The sequence below is a fragment of the Leptonychotes weddellii genome, chromosome 5 (genome assembly GCF_054177405.1).
Source record: "Leptonychotes weddellii isolate Sample4059 chromosome 5, ASM5417740v2, whole genome shotgun sequence".
Lineage (NCBI taxonomy): Eukaryota > Metazoa > Chordata > Mammalia > Carnivora > Phocidae > Leptonychotes > Leptonychotes weddellii.
Window position 1 is genome coordinate 83,991,271 of NC_138373.1, and position 21,320 is coordinate 84,012,590.

Sequence of the window (21,320 nt, forward strand, 5' to 3'; positions counted from 1 at the left end):
TGTCAAGTAAATAAATAAAATATTTTTTAAAAATACCGAATAGGTATTTAAAGAATTCTCTTTAAAAGGGCAAAAGTTCCTTCTGTAGAGGGAATATCGTTCATGTAAGTGAGAAGTTGAAATCTTCCGAAGAGAAAAGAAAAAGGCTTCCTCAAAATAAAAATCTAACAGATAAATCACTGACTTTTCAGACTAGAGAAAACTTCATCCACTCAAACAATAACAAAAGGCTAGATGGCTACAGCTCACATGCAGATTTCCTTAGATCCTACTGCAGCTTTTTGTGAAATCTACCTCTACTCTTAAAATGCCCTTACCATGGTGAGCAACACTATACGATCAGTTAATTTTGGTGTGTTTTGTTTTGGTGGTAGAGTTGAAATAGCTTTTTTTTTTTTAGGATTTTATTTATTTGAGAGAGAGAACACAGAGGGAGAGAGCACAGAGGGAGAGGGAGAAGCAAACTCCCTGCTGAGCAGGGAGACCAATGCGGGACTTGATCCCAGGACCCTGAGATCATGACCTGAGCCAAAGACAGACGCTTAACCAACTGAGCCACCCAGCACCCCTGAAATAGCTTTTTTACTGAAATCAAAGTATTACCAATTCATTAAAAAAAGAAAAAAAATGCTGAGTATCAACAATAGCCAAACTATGAAAAGAGCTCAAATGTCCATTGACTGATGAATGGATAAGAAGACATGGTGTATATATATAATGGAATATTACTCAGTCATCAAAAAGAATGATATCTTGCAATGATGTGGATGGAGCTAGAGTGTATTATACTAAGCGAAATAAATCAGTCAAAGAAAGACAAATACCATATGATTTCACTCATATGTGGAATTTAAGAAACAAAACAGATGAACAGATGGGGGGGGAGAAAAAACAGAGGGAAACAAACCATAGAGATTCTTAAAGACAGAACAAACTGAGGGTTGATGGAGGAAGGTGGGTGGGGGGATGGGTTAGATGTGTGATGGGCATGAAAGAGGGCTCTTTTTTTTTTTTTTTAAAGATTTTATTTATTTATTTGAGAGAGAATGAGAGACAGAGAGCACAAGAGGGAAGAGGGTCAGAGGGAGAAGCAGACTCCCCGCCGAGCAGGGAGCCCGATGCGGGACTCGATCCCAGGACTCCAGGATCATGACCTGAGCCGAAGGCAGTTGCCCAACCAACTGAGCCACCCAGGCGCCCCGAAAGAGGGCTCTTGTTATGATGAGCACTGGGTGTTGTATGTAAATGATGAATCACTGAATTCTACTGAAACCAATAATGCACTGTATGTTAACTAACTAGAATTTAAATAAGAATTTGAAAAGAAAAAAAATGTACTGAAACATAAAAAGAAAAAAATTAGAAAACTGAAGTTTTGCAACAATCTTAATGGAAAACAATGCTTTGTATTACAAGATGTTGTAATGTAAAAATATATTTGCAAATTGCACAATTAGAGGTTAGCAATCTCAGCCTCCTAATTAGTATCCGGTAAGGTACTTGTACATACCTGTTGCCTTAGGCTTCATTAATGGGAGATTATAATTAAGATGCTTCCTGAAGACTTTTTTTTTTTAGTAGAATTAAGCCTGACTTCGGTTTGTTTTCTAATAATTGTACTAGTTTGTTTTAATTAATGCTGGGAACAGTGTTAACTTTCCTGACAAATCTATCGTGATCTGGTTCCTAATTAGCTTCTGTAGCTTCATACTTCACCACTCTTTTTGCATCTTAGATCCCATAATAATACTATGTATTGAGTATTTGCTTTGTACCAGCTACTGAATTCAGTGCTTCGCAGCTTTTAAAGCTCCCTAAAATCCTATACAATAGAAATTACCAGCCTTCATTCTAGAGGTGATGAATTTGAAGCTTTGCAATGTTTACTCGATGATGACCCCAAGTCACGGAGCTAGTAGTGTTGGAGGCAGGATTTATATCTAGGCAATTTGATTCCAAGAACTCCTCTTTAAAGGCTTTGTGTAGTTTCCTCTAAACTATGTTTTTTTCTTTTTCTCATAGTATTCCTAGCAAACACTTAAGAATTCATAACTCAATTTTAATGTCTTCCCTTATCTCCTTTCTGATAAACAAACTCTTCACTTCCACAGCTATGCTACCACTAAATTTAATGCATCTGTTATTGCACGTCTATATACATAATTATTTATCTTTCTCTCTCCCCTATTAAACTTTGAGCACCTTGAAGGGAAGGACTATTTCTTGTCCATCTCTCAATTCTCAGTTCCCTCCCTGTGCCCTTCATGTAATCCACAAATGCTTATGCAATTAAATGTTAATAACACATATACATTTACTGCTTTGCTCTCTCTTTTCTGGCTTCCTAAAATGTTCCTTTGAATCCCTCTCCACCCCTCAAGGTTAAACTTCTCAAGGTTTATCTATATTTGGTGCCCTCTCCTCACTTCACAAACACTCCTAAAACTATTTCTGACCTTGGGGAACCTGGGTAGCTTATTCGGCTGAGCGACCAACTCTTGATTTTGGCTCAGGTCATTTTGGCTCAGCGTGGAGTCCGCTTGAGATTCTCTCTCTCTCTTTCCCTCTGCCCTCCCCCTGCTCACATGCACACACGCTCTCTCTCTAAATTAAAAACAAAAACAAAACTATTTCTGACTTTAGCTACAGCCTCTCTACCAAAACAACTTTCTCCACAACTTTCTCCAAGGCCATCAATAACCTTTGATTGCTGAATCCAGTGGACAGTTTTCATTTTACAGGATTCCCAGTAGCATTTGACACTGTTAATCATGTTCCCCTTGAAATGGTTTTCCACTTCATACTCAGATACCATGCTTCTCTTACTGTTGCACCATATATATATTTGCCTTCTCAGCTTCCTCACTGTCCTTAACAAATATGGATTTTCCTCAGGGTTTCAGTTCTTGACGCTCTTCTCTTCTAACTATACTCTCTCCTTAGGTGATCTCATTCATGCATGTAATTTCAATTTCTATCTATTTAGCTGAGGATTCTGACGTTTTTATCTTTAGCCCACAACTTTCTTCTGGTATCTGGACCCATGTATTCAAAATGCCAGGTTCCTATTTCCATTTGGAGTATCGGAGTGACCTTAAAGTCAAGGTCCAAAACTGAACTTATTTTCTTTATCTCTCCCAGAATGACAACAACAGCAATTACCACAACAACAACAAAATAAAAAGCCTGATCCTCCTCTACTGCATTACTGGTCTCAAATTACAGAACACCAGCTACCTAGTCAATTGCTGGAGCCAGAAACTCACTGATTTGAGGGTGGATACAAATGGCAACTTGAACTCTCAGGTACTTTTACTTTGATTTACTTCTAAAGCAGCAAATCAGCTGAGTAAAGGGTAAACTGGAGTTAAATAGCTAGGTCAGCTCCTCTTCCCATTGGTTCCCTTGTATCTCATAAAGGTGTGTCTCATGTATAGTAGACACAATGTCCTCATTAAGTAAAACGTTCTCTAGATTGGAAGAATCAGTACTCAGCAGTGCATTCAGTGAGCCATGCCCCCTAGGTGTAATGGAAAGGTTACAGGTCTTGACTTTCTTTTTTTTTTTTTTTTAAAGATTTTGTTTTAATTTATTTATTTGAGAGAGAGAATGAGAGACAGAGAGCACGAGAGGGAAGAGGGCAGAGGGGGAAGCAGACCCCCCGCTGAGCAGGGAGCCCGATGCGGGACTCGATCCCGATCCCGGGACTCCAGGATCATGACCTGAGCTGAAGGCAGTCGCTTAACCAACTGAGCCACCCAGGCGCCCAGGTCTTGACTTTCTTACTGGCCCAGCACCCCAGAACAAGCACTTCTTATCTGTGCCTATACAGCAAAGCCTAGAGGTTTCCCACTTATGTCTACTTAAGGCCTTTGTGGAAAACTCTAGCCACAATTGACGATTATCTTTGACTCTTCGTCTTCCTTACCCTTGACACCCAATTAATCACAGTCTTACTGTTTATAACTCCTAAAGATTTCTCAAATCCCTCTACTTTCCACTATTACTTCTCACCTGGAAAACTGCAATCCCCACTTGCACTCTTGCTTTCATCTAATCCATTCACTATAAAGTAGTGCAAGTGATCTTTTTAAATAACAAATATTCGTATCACTTGGTTTTAGGGAAACTGCTTGCCAAAGATCCCCTATTCTTGTCAGACCCTTTTCTATATAAGAAAGTAAAAATGTGGGTGCCTGGGTGGCTCAGTTGGTTGGGCGACTGCCTTCGGCTCAGGTCATGATCCTGGAGTCCCGGGATCGAGTCCCACATCGGGCTCCCTGCTCGGCGGGGAGTCTGCTTCTCCCTCTGACCCTCTTCCCTCTCTTGCTATCTGTCTCTCATTCTCTCTCTCTCAAATAAATAAATAAATAAATAAATAAAGTAAAAATGTTCAGAAATTCAAGAGCAGAACATCAGAAGTGGGTTTTTAATTTATTTTTGCCTTCTTAGGTTTTTTAAAGTCAAACTATGGCTTCTCCCCCTTGTATTAATCTATCACCTAGCACTAGATCATTCCCTTTCAACTGAATTATTGTTCAAATGAATTGTTCCATTTCAGTATCTACAAACTGAAATACGTTCCAATTCACCTCAATTCATAGGATCCAAGTTACATGCCTGACCCTTTAAAGTTAACACTGTATTTCCTCTTATACATATCATTTTTCCTTTGCCAATTAGGTGGCACTAATAGTTTTGATGATCCTATAAGCCATTATCTTCACAGAGACACTAACACATTAATTGGATTAATTACATTGATATATAATTTCCTAACCCCTTTGTTAACTTCAAATCTTCTCCTATTGTTAGAGGAGAGTCCAGTAATGTATTCAATGTACCTTGGAAAGCAAACCTAGAGCTATATATTTACTAAATTGTCATGAGCAAGATTCAGCTCCCAGTGTGGACAAGCGTTATTCAACAGAAGAATGCTGACAAGTGGAGAGGTTACTAATTACTACAATTGATGGCAAGAACAAAAGTGAGCCGAGTTGACGGCTAGTACCCTGTACAGCTTACTGTGATAGGAACCCTATTCAGTCTGTTCTAGATCGCTGGGTAAGGGACTTTTAAACCAGCTATAAGTTGTGTTGCTTCCCACTGGACGGAGTAGTTTCACACATTACTGGTGCTATACTTGCACACAGCTGCTGCAATTCAAATGAAGTGAAGCTGAAATTTTAGCAATACTGTGGAAACCATATTGGAATAAGGTAAGTCAGTTACATATCTTTTAATACTAAAGATGTTGGGGCTTAAAAAAGTAAATAAATAAAGATATTGGGACTTGAATAAATATTCCAAATTTAAATCCGGCTGCATACCCTGGGACCGTACCCACTGCTACTCCCCCTTGTGTCTTGACCACCAGGTAGATAATTTGTGTCGTGCTTCCCACTTGAATAAAGAAAATGACCCACCATCTCCCCCAGCTAAGTGAGGTTTGTTCAGACATCCCCTGATTCATCCTACTCTTCAGTGCCTGTTTACTGCTATTTAGTTAAAAACCAAAATTTAAAATCTAGACTATAAGACTCTGCTAGGTCATGTAACTTGGCCCCTACCAATGATACTAGCTTTATTTTTCATGACTCTTCCACTGGCCTATGCCATCTGCATTACTCTCCTTTTGACTACACGGCTCATACTTCCCCCACCCCGCTGGGTGTTTTGAGGCATTTCCTCCCCTGCTAACCACTTGGCAACTGGGGGATGGGGAGGACAACTTAGGTGTAAAAAAGATCCTGGCACTGGCGAATGGTGGTAATTTGCCTCCGGTTAGTGAACACTCCCCCTCTTTCCTTCCTGTAACACAGTTTTTGCAAACAACAAAGTATTTTTAAAATTCTATTTCTGTGATCATATTTTCCACAACAGTGTAAAAGTCCTGAGGCATAAATGAGCATCACTGTGCCTTGGAAAAAAAGTAAGCAAGGTAAAGAATGATAGCTGAGTGCTGAATTGTTGTTGTTGCTGGGTAATTAAATTGACCCTTTATTTGATACTATCTTTCCCATCTCTGGAATAAACCATACATATTCTTACTTGTTGCTCCTATCCCTCTAGAATGGGCCTTCTCTCCCCCTTCCTCAAATCTTACTGCTTCTTTCAATATCAATTAATATTTACTGACAACACTTTATATAAAGCATAAAATGTAGACTTTGATCTCCAGGTTACAATTTAGGTGTGTAGATAAAACATGTATACATAATAAATGTAACTATAATAAATGACTATATAGTCGTGGGTATTAACTGAATGATTTGGACAATAAAATATTAAAGGAGTTTGTAAAGATAATTTGGGAATAATTAGGGAAGAAGCCTCACATAGAAGGTAGAATTTAAATGGGACATTTCTAGATCATGGGGATTCATTTAGAAAAAAAAATCAACAGCAAAAATATTAAAAAAAAAAAACAAAACTATGAAACTATGAGTAAGCTAGTTTGGCTGGAGTTGGGATTTTTTTTGGAGAAAAATGATAATTTGAAAGCTAGGCTATGCCTCGAAATATACATAGCAATCAGAATTGGGAAGGGGGTGATTCAATAGATAAAGCTGATGATCAAGAACATTCTTGTGTAGGCAAAGGAAGCCATTGAAGAATTTTTTTGGTGGAAAGAAGAGTAATTGGAACAATATTTTGGTACAATGACAGTTACATGAGGATTCAAGATAAATTGAACTGCTGAAGACTGAAAGCAAAAAAATCATTGCTGTACTTTCTTTTTTTTTTTAAGATTTTATTTATTTTTCAACAGAGGGAGAGAGACAGCGAGAGAGGGAACACAGCAGGGGGAGTGGGAGAGGGAGAAGCAGGCTCCCCACTGAGCAGGGAGCCCGATGTGGGACTCAATCCCAGGACCCTGGGATCATGACCTGAGCCAAAGGCAGACACTTAATGACTGAGCCACCCAGGTGCCCGCTGTACTTTCATTATTAAATTGGCATGAACATGGTGACAGTGGTAATAGAAAAGAGAATTGAGAAGGATATCATTAAGGAAAAATTGATAAGAATTAGACACTATATATCAGGGAGAGAAAGACAGGAAGAAAAAAAGTGCATCTGTTTCAAAACAGAGTAAAAGAAGTGGTGGCATCATTATTAGAAAAAATGAAGTCTGAAAGTCGAGACTGAAAGTCAAGAAAAAAGTTTTGTTCATGTTGAGTTCCATGAAGTCTTCCTCAATTATTCTAATCTGTTTTGACCACCCTAAAACCTGGTGACTTCACAAGAATTCATTATGCTCACTGTTCTGTGGGTTGGTTGGATAGTTCTGAGAGGGGAAACTAAAGGGACTTCCTTTTTAGAAAGGCTCCATCTCTGCTTTTTCTGCCAGGCCCCATTTCCTCATGTTCTATATTTCACCTTGCATCTGAATAAGTCAAAGAAGCTATGTTCCCATTCCAACGGGAAAGCAAGAAAGTTAATCATTCTTTGAATTTCATCATAGGCCCCCAAATACCTGATGACATCCAAGAACTGGATCCTAAATGTGTTCCAGGACATTAGCTTTGAACAAACCTCTGCTGACGCTGATATCAATACCCCCTATCTTCAGTGATTTTTGAAATAACACCTATTGTTCACCTGTCACTCACCTTTGATCAGACCCTGCCCTGGATTCCTGAAGAAACACGTACCCTGGACCTCTTTCCAATATAAACCCCTAACCCCAAGCAATAAAGAGACTCATTCTCCTTCCCTTTCCAAGTCTCCCAGACACTCCATCTGCTATACTCAATCACTTACACAACTCAGTAAACTCTGCTTTCACTTCCTCCTGGCTTGAATTTGATTTCTATCCTGTGTGAAGCCAAGGAAGGACTCTCTTGGCTTGTCCTGTGGGACCCCCCTCTGGGTCCTCAGACCTGGCCTGCCTATGTCAGTTCTGTAGGTTTTGCTGGACCCACTCATGTAATTGCATATAGGTTGACTACACTGGAATGTGGGCCTTACAAATCTGTCATTTTGGCACTGGCTGTCAGGTCTCTTCTGCATAGCAGGATAGATTCTATGGCAGGATGGATTGGCTCTAGCGTGGTGGCTTCAAGCAGCATTCCAATAGGGCAAAAGCTATCTGCTGGTGAAATGTATTGCCTTCACTGTTTCTAAAGTTTGAAAAGTACATCTGTGGGCAGGACCCATTGTCATAACCTAGTCACTTCTTCCCTTGCAAAGTGACCTTGATGCCTAAAATGACATCAAACTAAAATGTTTTGTTTTTTATGTTTAGGGCCTTGAAAGGTGGGCTTCCTTTAATTGAGGTGTTGCATAAATACAAAAATTATCGTGACATAGAGTAAGATACAAAGACAAAAATATCCTTTATACTTTTTTCCTTTTACTTTGTCTTAGTTTTTAAAAGTTACGTATTTCAAATCAAATAATCCTAGCTTTGGGGCACCTTGAACTTATAATGACAGTATATCAAATCCATCTCTTTCCAGATAAAAGACAGATTGTCTAATGTTCCAAGAGTTCTTGTCATCCACAACTTTCCCCATTTTCTGTTTTTCTGACTCAGAAATGATGGTTTCCGATGTTCCCTGATGATTAGTAATTTTGTGAAAAATAAGCAGGGATTAGCAGAATGAGGATACCTTAGTCAATTTCCTCAATTATTATAGGCTTGGAGTAGCAACACATGAAGATTTAATAACTAGGATGTAAGGAAAAAACAGCTGATGGATGGCATTGGAAAGTTGCCTGGAAATTTTTTGCTTGGGGTCAAAAGAATAAATAAATTAATGAAGTTGATCATAGGATATATTATTTTGATGTTTCATTATGTAACAAGCTAAAATATAAATATAATAGTTATTTTAAAATACTTAAAAAAATATATTTTTTTAAGTAATCTCTACACCCAACATGGGGCTGAAGCTTAAAACCCTGAGATTAAGAGCTGCATGCTCCAACTGAGCCAGCCTTGCATCCCTTAAAATATTTTTTTATAGTCAACATCATAATTGACTAAATCAAAGGCTCATTTCAGCTCTCTTCTTACCTTGCCAGGTGTAACCTATCCACAGAGAAAACACTGATGGGCCTTCCTTGTCACATGGTGATGGTAACTGGAATTACAGAAATGGGGTCTAGGAGAAAATAAGTAAGTACCTTGCTCCTTGGGGGCTTTTATTTTTATTTATTTAGTTAGTTAATCAACTAACATCTTGTTTATTTTTTTAGAATTTATTTTTTTAAAGATTTTATTTTTTATTTATTTGAGAAAGAAAGCGTAAGTCAGGAGGGGTGGGGGTGGACAGAGAGAGAAGCAGACTCCCTGCTGAGCAGGGAGCCTGATGCAGGGCTCAATCCCAGGACTCTGAGATCACAACCTAAACCTAGAGCAGACACTCAACCGACTGAGCCACCCAGGTGCCCCCTTTTTTTTAATTTAAATTCAATTAGCCAACATATAGTACATGACTAGTTTTAGATGTAGAGTTCAATAATTCATCAGTTACATATAACAGGGCTTTTTTTTTTTTAATCATTCTCTATTAAGTGGTTACAAAACACACAGTTGTTGCTTAAGACATCTGGTACTCTGAATAACAGAAAACTTAGCTAAAGCTTTGGATTTCTAATCTTCTAGACAATGCACAAATTTCAAAATATGAATGGCCAATTTACCCACTCTGTAAAATCTAGAAACTACTACTTCAGCTGAAGAAGAGCCTTTGCTCTTCTGGAGTTTTAGCTCATCATTCATTGAGCTCTTACCAGCTCTTACCTGGACATTATCTAGGTGGGCCTGACCTAACTGTATTAACTCTTTAAAAAGTAGGGAGTTTTGGGGCGCCTGGGTGGCTCAGTTGGTTAAGCAACTGCCTTCAGCTCAGGTCATGATCCTGGAGTCCCGGGATTGAGTCCCGCATCAGGCTCCCTGCTCAGCAGGGAGTCTGCTTCTCCCTCTGACCCTCCCCCATCTCATGCTCTCTCTCTATCTCATTCTCTCTCTCAAATAAATAAAGTCTTTAAAAAAAAAAAAAGTAGGGAGTTTTCTCTCTGGCTGGTTGCAGGAGGTGAAGTTTGAGGACTGTGCTCTGGCTGGCCTGGAAGAAAGCAAACATACCATGTTGTGAAGTAACAATGGTGGCCACAGGGGAAGAGACCTAACAGTAGCCTTTAGTTGCTCAGAGCAGGTCCCACTGACAGCCAGCAAGTAAATGGAACTTCAATCCTACAACCACAAGGAACTGAATTCTGCGAACTACACCAATGAGCTTAGAAGTGAATTTTTCCCCAGAGCCTCCAGACAAAAACTCAGTTCAGCTGACTCTTTGGTTTCAGCCTTGTAGTACCCTGAGCAGAGAACACAGCCCCCATGCCAGAGTTCTGAACAGGTGGTAAGGTAGAGGATGGGAGAGAAACTCAGGTGACTCTGTAATGATCCCTCTAAATTCTCTAACGACCTCTGCCTTTGAGAATCAGCATACTAAAATTACATTGTGAAACTGGGGTGTAACAAAGATTTACAACAAAAGAAGATAAGAATAAATAAAATGTCATGTGGCCCTGACTCATGATGAGTCACATGCTATGATAGCAAGCCCAGTACAGCCACATTTAATTCACTATTGTCATGAATAAAAACTTCTGGTAGCAGGCACATATGTCATGTCTAGGCATATGTCTCACTGTATAAAAAACTTAGAAGCCCCTGCTAAACCTCAAAATTTCTTAATTATTTCACTCTCTGTGGCTTTGTTACTTTGTTTCTCTAAGGAAAGCAGATTTCTCATTGTTGTTGAGGTAACCATTTCTTCCTTTTTTGTTTATGGGGCATTCAGGAAAGTCCAATCTGTGCCTTTTTTATTTTTACTTTTCTTGCTAAGAAGACAAATTCAGTTGCATTTTAAACTAAATAGCCACTACCTATGATTTTAATATAAATACAAAACCTTAGCCCTCTTTGATTGAGAAGTCATATTCATTCATTCAATCATCCAACAAATATCTATTGAGCCGCAGGTGTGTATCTTTAAGTTAGGCTCTGGGGATAGGGAGGAACAATATAACATGATCCCTGTTGGAGGAACATACAGCCTAGAGGTAGAGATGGGCTCCTAACAAGGAAATGCAATGCAGCAAGTCCAATGCTATGGGAGAGGCAAGGACAGGGAGTTGAGCAAACATTGAGGAGGAGTGGCTAATCCAATTGGCGGGGACGGTTATCAGAAAAGGCTTCCCTGAGAAGTGTTTCCTATTGCTGCTGTAACAAACTGCCACAAACTTAGTGGCTTACAACAACATATATTTGTACAGCATGGTGACTATACTTAATGAAAGTTGTTAAGAGAGTAGATCTTAAAAGTTCTCATCACAAGAAAAAAAAATGTAACTGTGTGGTGATGGATGTTAATTAAACTTATCATGGTGATAATTTCACAATATGTACAAAAATCAAATAATTATGTTTTATACCTGAAACTAATATAATGTTATATGCCAATTATATATCAATTTTAAAAAACAGCACAAATTTATTTTCTTGCAGTTCTGGTCACTGGACATTGGAAGTCCAAAATCAAGGTGTTCCAGGGCTGTATTCCTCCTGGATGCTCTAGAGAAGAATCTATTCCTTACCCTTTCCTACTTCTGTAGACCACATACATTCCTTGGCTCATAGGCCCCCTTTCAGCAATGGCATCACTTTGACCTCGACTTCCATATCTCATCTTCTCTCTCACTCTGATCCTCCTGCCTCCCTCTTTGTGAGGGCCTTTGTGATTACATTGGACCCACTCAAATAATCCAGGATAATGACCCCATTTCAAAATTCTTAAATTCTTAACCTAATCATATCTGTAAATTCTCTTTTACCATGTAAGGTAAGAGGTTCTCGGGATTAGGATGTGGATGTCTCTGTGGGACAAGGGGGCATTATTTAGCCTGCCACAGGAAGCAACTAGAGAAGGGGATTGAAGAGTCTTCCAGACAATGGAAACATGGGGAAAAGCATAAAAGAAATCTAGATGTGGGGAATTTCAGAACTTTATACTAAAGTGTCCTTGGCTATAAAATAATATATAAATAAAATAATAGTGTTTACCCCACCTCCTCATATAGGATGAGATAATGCATGTAAAGCTCTAAAACCAGTGTGTTCATTCTGTGCTCTTGCATAATGTTAGTCACGGTGATGATGAGTAAAGGAGGAGGAAATCTACAAAAGAGGCTAAAATAGTAAGCAGAGACCAGCAGTTTTGTTGAATTAACCTGAGAGAGATTCACTCAAGAACTTTAAGCAGAGGGATGCCTGGGTGGCTCAGTCAGTCAAGCATCTGCCTTCAGCTCAGGTCATGATCTCAGGGTCCCGGGATCAAGCCCCGCACCAGGCTCCCCGCTTGGCGGGAGCCTGCCTCTCCCTCTGCCCACTGCTCCCCCTGCTTGTGCTCTCTCTCTCTAATAAATAAAATCTTTAAAAAAAAAAAAAAAAGAATTTTAAGCAGAAATGTGTCATGACTACATATGTATTTTAGTTGATTGTCCTTGCTGTTTGGAAAACAGATTGCAAGAGACAAGATAGAGGTAGTAAGTAGGGCTGGAGCAAGGGTCAAGTGAGTGAAGAAGCACTTGCTTTATATGCACAATTGAAGGAGGCACCAGAAGATTCAGTAAACAAGATAAATGACATTTTAATGCAATTTTTTTTTTTTAAAGATTTTTAAGTGATCTCTACACCCAGCGTGGGGCTCGGACTCAGGGCCCTGAGATCAAGAGTCATACACTCTACTGACTGAGCCAGCCAGGTGCCCCAATGAAATATTTTTTAAAAATCAAAATTAATGCAAAAAAAAAAATCCATGATGAACAATTTATGGAAATCACAAATAAAGTCAGGGTTGTTAGGGAGATTATTGAGATTATTAGATGAGAGATGATGACAGCCTGAAGCAGAGAAGTAACAGTGGCTATAAAGATAGCTGGATGGATTAAGGATAGCTGTGAAAGGAATTGTGGCAGGGAGGGTTGGTCTGTGTCTGAGAGAATATACTCAAGGGGAAGCAAAAGTTTAGATAGGGGAAACGGTAGAATGTGTCAAGGAGGAAATTAAAATCTATTTTGGACATATTTAGCTTAAGAAGACTCTAATACATTCAACTTGGAGATTCCAGTAGACAATTGAAAAATATGAGTTTTTTCAAAGCAAAAATTATTCACCAAGCTTTTCTGCTCCCTCACCTGTTAGCCTCTAAGGTTCTTCACTATTGTCTTCCTGCCAGACCAGTTCTATGGGAGGAAAGAAAAGGATCTCGAAGGACCTAACTCCTTGGAGTACAGGAGCAAAAGATTGGGAGCTAATTTTTAGAAGGGAGATGACCAAGGAGTGTCAGGCATGTGTTAGAGCAACTGATGGATCTTCACTTTGTCCCTGAACCATTTTCAGATCATTACATTTGTACTCTCTCTGTTCCTTTATGATTCATGACATCAATCTCTAACCTTTGTTGGTACTGTCACTTATTGACAACTTGGTCATTACCTCTTTCTCATCAAAGACTTGACCCCTGGGTGAACCAGCCATATCCTGTTATTAACCTGGAGCTCTTTCACTCTAAAATCTTACATGCAAACATACCACTCTAGAACTTTGATCTTCCTTCCAATTCTTCCCTTAGTCACTTCTGTTAACCATCAGTTCCTTGAGCTCATCAAGACTTAGTTGCCCTTGACCCTCTGACATGGGTGTCTATCAGCTGCTTTCTACTTTAACTTCTGTTTCTATCCTGTTTATATTGCAGTGGTGCATCACTTCAGACATTTTGTATCAATATCCTCAATTCCCATACTTTATTTCCTTTTGTCATATCACCAGATAGACTAACTCTGCAAGGACCATCATATAAATAGATGCATATTGGGGTGCCTGGCTGGCTCAGTCAGTAGAGCATGTAACTCTTAATCTCAGGGTCATGAGTTTAAGCCTCATGTTGGGTTTGGAACCTACTTAAAACAAAAACAAAAATAAAATAAATAGATGCATGTTATACATTACACAAGAGCACCCTACAAAGGGAACGAGTGGAAACCAACCCAAGCTGTATTCAAAGTCCTGGGGTAGTTCTTTCCTGATGGTGCAACTTTTTCTAATCTGCCACAGTCTAGGGACGCCTGGGTAGCTCAGTAGGTTGAGCGACTGCCTTTGGCTCAAGTCATGATCCCAGAGTTCTGAGATCAAGTCCTGCATGGGGCTCCTTGCTCAGCAGAAAGCCTGCTTCTCCCTCTGCCTGCCACTCCCTCTACTTGTGCTAGCTCGCTCTCTCTGACAAATAAATAAATAAAATCTTAAAAAAAAAATAATCTGCCACAGTCTAGTGCAGAGGTTCACAAATTGTGGGCACTGCAGATCAAACCCACCCACTGTCTATTTCGTATGGCTCACAAGCTAATAATTATTTTTACATTTTTAACTGGTTAAAAATTTCAAAATAAGGATATTTTATGACACATGAAAGTTGTATTAAATTCAAATTCTAGTGTCCATAAATAGTTTTATTTGAATATATAGTCATGCTCATTCGTTTACATATTGTCTATGGCTGATTTCACACTACAGAGGCTGAGTTGAATAGCTGTGATAGAGACCATCTGGCCCACAAATCCTAAAATATGTACTATCTGTCTCTTTACAGAAAAATACTTACCTACCCCTGTCCAGCAGGTCTGTTGCCTGTAAATCTGTACTAACACTTGGACTGTTAAATATTTGCTAGAGAAAAACCAACAATTATACAGATTGGTGCATTGAATGATATATTCATGATCCTAAATCCCACCTGGAAACTCAACATTACCTGGATTCCCTTCTAATTTCCCTAGTCAGCTCTCTTTTCTCTAGCCTTTCACTTTGTTCATCCTCTAAGCCTCCAAACATTTCACCCCCTCATCTCAACAGATGCGTCACCTCCTACTTCTAAGCGAAAATAGAAGCCATCAGATTGGCACTCCCTCAGTTTCCTGCTTCTGCACCTACAAATGTGTCTGCAGTTGCCCTCATCCTTTATTTACTACCTCTTGTTTCAATAGAAGTGGGACTTTTCACTCATTAAAACAAAGTCTTCAACCAGTGCTCTGGATACCATCACCTTCCTCTTCTCCAGTGTCCTACAAAAAATGATTAGTCCTTCTCTCCCTTGAAGCTTAACACTTCCCTGTCTGTTGGTTTCTTCATTAGCATTTTGACAAGGTTATTCTCAATGGACATAGTTAACCTCACACCATCTTCCTTGAAAGAATTTCTTGACTTGGCTTCCAGGAATTCACATTTCCAGTTTTCCTACGTTGTCGTGAGCTGTCTCACTTGCTGGTTCCTTCTCATGTCGCCAACTTTTAAACTTTAAACCCCCAACTTTTAAACTACTACTACTACTCAAACTTTTTAGTCCCAGGACCCCCTTTACACTATCTTAAAAATTACTGAGAACATCAAAAAGCTTTTGGTTACGTGGCTTGTATCTATTAATATTTACTCCACTGGAAATATATATAATATATATAATAATTATCTATTGATTCAGTTAAAAATAATAATTATAAATCAATTACATGTTAATATAAATACCATTTTTGTGAAAAAGAAAACTGTCTTTTCCAAAACTGTGATAAGACTAACATTGTTTTACATTTTTAAAAATCTCTTTAATGTCCATCTTGGAGGTCTAGGGATCCACAAACTATAGCCTACAGGCCAAATTCAGCCCACTGCCTATTTTACTGGATTTAGTGGAACACAGGCATACTCATTCACTTCTGTATGTTTATGGCAGCTTTCTCACTACAATGGAAGAGTTGCATTTTTGTGACAAAGATCATATAGCCTGCAAATCCTAAAATACGGACTTTTTTAGTATACGGACTTTTATGGAAAAAAATTTGCCCACTCCTAGTCCAATTTAACAGCTAATCTATTGTAACAGGTTGTTTTGGTTGAAGCATATGAAGAACATCTGACCTTACACAGATATGTATTTGGAAAAGGAAGGAGTATTTCTTTTTTAATATTTATCTGAGAGAGAGAGAGCCTGAGGGGGTGAGGGACGGAGGCCGAGGGAGAGAATCTCAAGCATACTCCCCACTGAGCATGAAGCCCCTATACAGGGCTCCATCTCAGGACCCTGAGATCATGACCTGAGCCAAAACCAAGAGTTGGAGGCTTAACCAACTGAGCCACCCAGGTGCCCCAAGAGCATGCTACTCTTGATCTCAGGGTCATGAGTTTGAGCCCCACATTGGGTGGAGAGATTACTTAAAAAAATAAAATCTTAAAAGAAAAGAAAATATTGTTTCCTTGAATTATGCAGATCTTCCAAATGTCTGCACATCTCATTATATGATATCAAAAAAAATCAGATTTGCTATTATCACCACCATCTCATCAAACAAGTATTGGGAATCTATCAAGCTCACAGGGGCAGCTATAAGTCTTCCAAAATTCTAAGTTTTGCTTGAAAGTTCAAATTTTATCACTGGTAATGAATGCCATCAGTTGTTTTCCTTGAAGTAGCAAGGTTACTTGGTTCATTTTCAAGAAAATGTCTGTTAAAAACCCAAGTCTGAAAAAGCATATTTTTTTCTGTTAGTCATTTTTTTTCCAAGTAAAAATTGTGTTCCATGAAAAATATCAGTTAGTTCAACTTGCAATTCAAACAGTGGCACAAGTGTCTTTCTTTAAGACAAGCCTAGTTCTTTGGCTATAAAAGGACTTTCCATGTTGATAGACAGAATGCTAAATAAATATGTACTGAAGGGTTGAGATTTAATGAGTAATGTTTACTCTGTCCTCAAGAACATTTTTCAATGAAACTGGCACCTTTATTTTAACTACAAGAGCAGTGATGAAAAGTACAGTGGTTTCTAATCGAGTTCAATGATACTGTCTTTTTTTTTTTTTAAGATTTTATTTATTTATTTGACAGAGAGAGACAGTGAGAGAGGGAATACAAGAAGGGGGAATGGGAGAGAGAGAAGCAGGCTTCCCGCGGAGCAGGGAGCCCAATGCGGGGCTCGATCCCAGGATCCTGGGATCATGACCTGAGCCGAAGGCAGACGCTTAACGACTGAGCCACCCGGGCGCCCCAATGATATTGTCTTGATTTGTGCTAAAGTGGCAGCAGATTTACCCACCATTGTTTTTGTATTTCCAAAGCAGTGGTTAATACAGTTTTTTTTAAAGGCAGTTACTGTTTGTGAATTATTACAAAAATAGTTCTGACCTCCAGGCCCCCATGTAAAGATTTCAGAGAACCCCGTGGAGCCACAAACCATAATTTGAGAGTAGTTGCTCTGAACATTCAAGTGTCCTAGGACTTAATCTTTGTATTTCCCCTTTTCAGTTTACTCTCAGTTCCTAGATAATTCTTAGTCTCGTGGCTTTAAATTAGGTATTCTCACAACTCCTAAATTTATGTCTCCAGACTGAATATTTCTCTTGTTGAATGGATGTGTATAGGTATGATATTGTGATATATAAGAAATATGTATTTGGTCTTCATCTCATTTCTGGCATAGAGCACCTAAAACCCTTGGAATTTCCTGAGTAATAAGAGTGATAAATGTATCTTGATATTCAAAACCAACCTCTTTCAACCACCTCTAAGATTATGTTAAAGAGGAGACTTTTGGAAAGCACTAAGAATGGGGGCTGCCTGCAAGGGGAACCAATCTGGTGATTGGACGGTTGGAATTTTCAGTCCTACCCCCCTGACCTCTGGGGAAGGGAGGCAGGAAGTTGAATTTATTGCCAGTGACTTGATCAATCATGCCTACAGAATTGGAGTCTTCATAAAAACTCAAAAGGCTAGGGTCAGAGAGCCACCAAGTTTGTGAACACATGGAGATTCGGGGACAGTGGCACTCCTGGAGAAGACACAGAAGCTCCATGTCCTTTCCTACATACCTTGCCTATGCATCTCTTCCATCTGGCTGCTCCTGAATTATCCTTTCATAATAAACTGGTAATCTAGCAAGTAAATTGTTCTCTAAATTATCTGAGTCACTCTGGCAAGTTAATCAAACCCAAGGAGGGGGGTATGTTGGAGTCTCCAACCCATAGTCATTTGGTCAGAAATATTAGTGATACCTGGATTTGCCCTGCTATCTGAAGTGAGGGGAGGGCAGTCGTGTAGGACTGAGTCCTTATCCCGTGGGATCTGACACTACTATCAGGTAGATAGTGTCAGAAATGAGTTAAATTGTATGATACCCAGCAGGTGTTAGAGAATTGTGGGGAAAAAACGCACACATCGATATTGAATGCAGAATCATAATAGATATTTCAGACCTAATATTCTCAAACAGAATTCCTGATCTTACTAGTCAGTGCTCCCCAAATTGCTGTTCACATTCTTCCCCATCTCATTAAATGATCTCATCTGTCTACTTGCTCAGGCAAAAAATCTTTGAGCCATCCTTGACTGTCTCTTTCTTTTGTACCTCACATTCAATTTGTCAGCAACCTTGTTTGTAGAATCATAAATCAGATTCTTACCATTTCTCATCATCTGCACAGCTACTACCCAAGTGGTCCAAGCCACTGTTATATCTTATCTATATCATTCCACCACCTTTCTTTTTTTTTTTTTTAAAGGTTTTATTTATTTTACAGAGAGAGACACAGCGAGAGAGGGGACACAAGCAGGGGGAGTGGGAGAGGGAGAAGCAGGCCTCCCGCTGAGCAGGGAGCCCGATGCGGGGCTCGATCCCAGGATCCTGGGACCATGACCTGAGCTGAAGGCAGACGCCCAAGTCTGAGCCACCCAGGCGCCCCATTCCACCACCTTTCTAACTGGTCTTCTTGTTTCTTCCCTCAGCTACCTCTGGGTTTTCTGTTTGTTTTTTTCAATGTAGCAGCCAGAATAATTTTTTTGAAAGGTCAGATGATGTTACTCCTTGGCTCAAAAACTATTATCTTCCTATATGTATCAATCAGCCTGGGCCACCATAACAAAATACCATAAACGGGGTGGGTCAACCAACAGAACTTTGTTTTTTCACAGTTCTAGAGACCAGAAATCCAAGATCAGGGTGCCAACCTGGTTGGGTTCTGGTGAAAGCTCCCTTCCTGGCTTGAAGACTGTCTGTCTTCTCGTTATGTCCTCACATATCAAAGAAAATGTGAAGAAACTCTCTGGTGTTTTTTCTTATTAGGACACTAATACTATTGGATCAGAGCCCTACCCTTATGACCTCATTTAACCTTACTTACCTCTATAAAGGCTCTATCTTCAATATAGTCACATGGGGGGTTCAACATGTGAATGGAGAGGGCAGGGAGGAGACACAATTCAGTTCATAGAACCATTTCACTCAGAGTAAAAGCCAAAATCCTTATGATGATGCTTTAGTTATCTATTGCTGCATGAAAATGAACCCCAAAATTTAGTGGCTTAGAAGAACATCTATTTTATTTGCTCATAATTCCATGGATCGCAGCAATTTGGGCTGGCTTAAGTGGGAGATGATTCTGCTGCTCTTACCTAGGGTTACTCATATGTCTGCAGTCATCTGGTAGCCTGACCAGGGCTGGACTGTAAAAAAGACCTCACTCACAAGTCTTGTGGTAAGTGCTGCTGTTGGTAGGGCCATGTAGTCTGCAGACTAGTCCAGACTTCTTCCCGTGGCAGTCTCAAGACTACAAGAAAGAGCTAGCCCCAATATATGTGTTTTTTCTTTTTCTTTTTTTTTAAAAAGATTTAATTTATTTATTTGACAGAGAGAGCACAAGTAGGCAGAGTGGTAGACAGAGGGAGAGGGAGAAGCAGGCTCTCCACCAAGCAGAGAGCTCAGTGAGGGACTCGATCCCAGGACCCTGGGATCATGACCTGAGCCAAAGGCAGATGCTTAACCAACTAAGCCACCCAGGCGCCCCTAGCTGTGTTTTTATAAGCTTCTGTTTTTGTCATGATTACTAATGTAGCATTGGCCTAATCAAATCATAAGGTCAAACTTAGAGTCGATATAGGAGGGCACTAGACAAGGGTGTGGATCAGTAGTGTGCCAAGGGTAAGATGGTGGGAGCAGTCTACCCTGGGAGTGGGCACGAAGTGTTCATATTGCCAGGGGAATTTTATTTTATTTATTTTTTGGTTTTTAAGATTTTATTTTAGGGTACCTGGGGGGCTCAGTCAGTTAAGTATCTGCCTTCAGCTCAGGTCATGATCCCAGGGTCCTAGGATCCAGTCTTGCATCAGGCTCCCTCCTCAGCAGGGAGTCTGCTTCTCCCTCTCCCTCTGCCCCTCCCCCCTGCTCGTGCGCGCGCGCGCGCGCGCGCGCTCTCTCTCTCTCTCTCTCTTTCTCAGATAAATAAAATCTTAAAAAAAAGATTTTATTTTATTTTTGGGTTTTTTTTTTTTTTTAAGATTTTATCTTTAAGTAATCTCTACACCCAACAGGGGGCTTGAACTCACAACCACAGGGTCAAGAGTTGCATGCTTTACTGACTGAGCCAGCCAGGCACCCCAAAAGGACACTAAGGTTTTTTGTTTTTTTTGTTTTGTTTTGTTTTGTTTTTCAAAGATTTTATTTATTTATTTGACAGAGAGAGACACAGTGAGAGAGGGAACACAAGCAGGGGGAGTGGGAGAGGGAGAAGCAGGCTTCCCGCCGAGCAGGGAGCCGGATGCGGGGCTCGATCCCAGGACCCTGGGATCATGACCCGAGCCGAAGGCAGACGCTTAACGACTGAGCCACCCAGGCGCCCCTTAATAAGGGAATAAAAATAAGGAATAAGGAATAAAAATACTGGCTTTCACCAGTATAGATTCACATTACAGTACAAATATTGACAGCATACTGTTGTCTGTTTTTGGTACAGAAGATGGTATCTCTGTACATAACCTTGTAAGTCTTCAGTAACTAAAATGTAAGACAAAGTAAACAAAATCCCTAAAAAAACAAAACAAAAAGCCCAACCTGTAAGTTTATAGTTTATTTTAAAAATTCTGAAAGACATTGCAAGTTCTAAAGTTTTAGTAGTGCTACCTACATACAACCATCTGGTCAAGAATCAAGTGAAAGAGCCTCCTTGAAAGGAAGCTTTGCAACAGTAGAGTTGTGTTATAATATGGATATTTCCTTTTTTTTTTTTAATTTTTTTATTGTTATGTTAATCACCATACATTACATCACTAGTTTTTGATGTAGTGTTCCATGATTCATTGTTTGTGCATAACACCCAGTGCTCCATGCAGAATGTGCCCTCCTCAATACCCATCACCAGGCTAACCCATCCCCCCACCCCCCTCCCCTCTAGAACCCTCAGTTTGTTTTTCAGAGTCCATCATCTCTCATGGTTCA

The 21,320-nt window shown here is 39.7% G+C and overlaps 1 long non-coding RNA gene across 4 annotated transcripts in view; it reads left to right on the top strand.

The window, feature by feature from the left end:
• The window catches only part of LOC115937900 (uncharacterized), a 47,305-nt gene that overhangs the window by 1,864 nt on the left and 24,121 nt on the right, over positions 1 to 21,320 (top strand). For 3 of the 4 annotated variants that reach the window (XR_014145606.1, XR_014145607.1, XR_014145605.1), the window contains exons 2-3: positions 3,142 to 3,306; positions 9,033 to 9,126. This is a non-coding gene — a long non-coding RNA (uncharacterized LOC115937900). Of the gene's footprint in view, positions 1 to 3,141; positions 3,307 to 9,032; positions 9,127 to 11,520; positions 17,998 to 21,320 lie in introns of those variants that run through there. The other variant, XR_004073107.2, reaches the window with a different exon arrangement.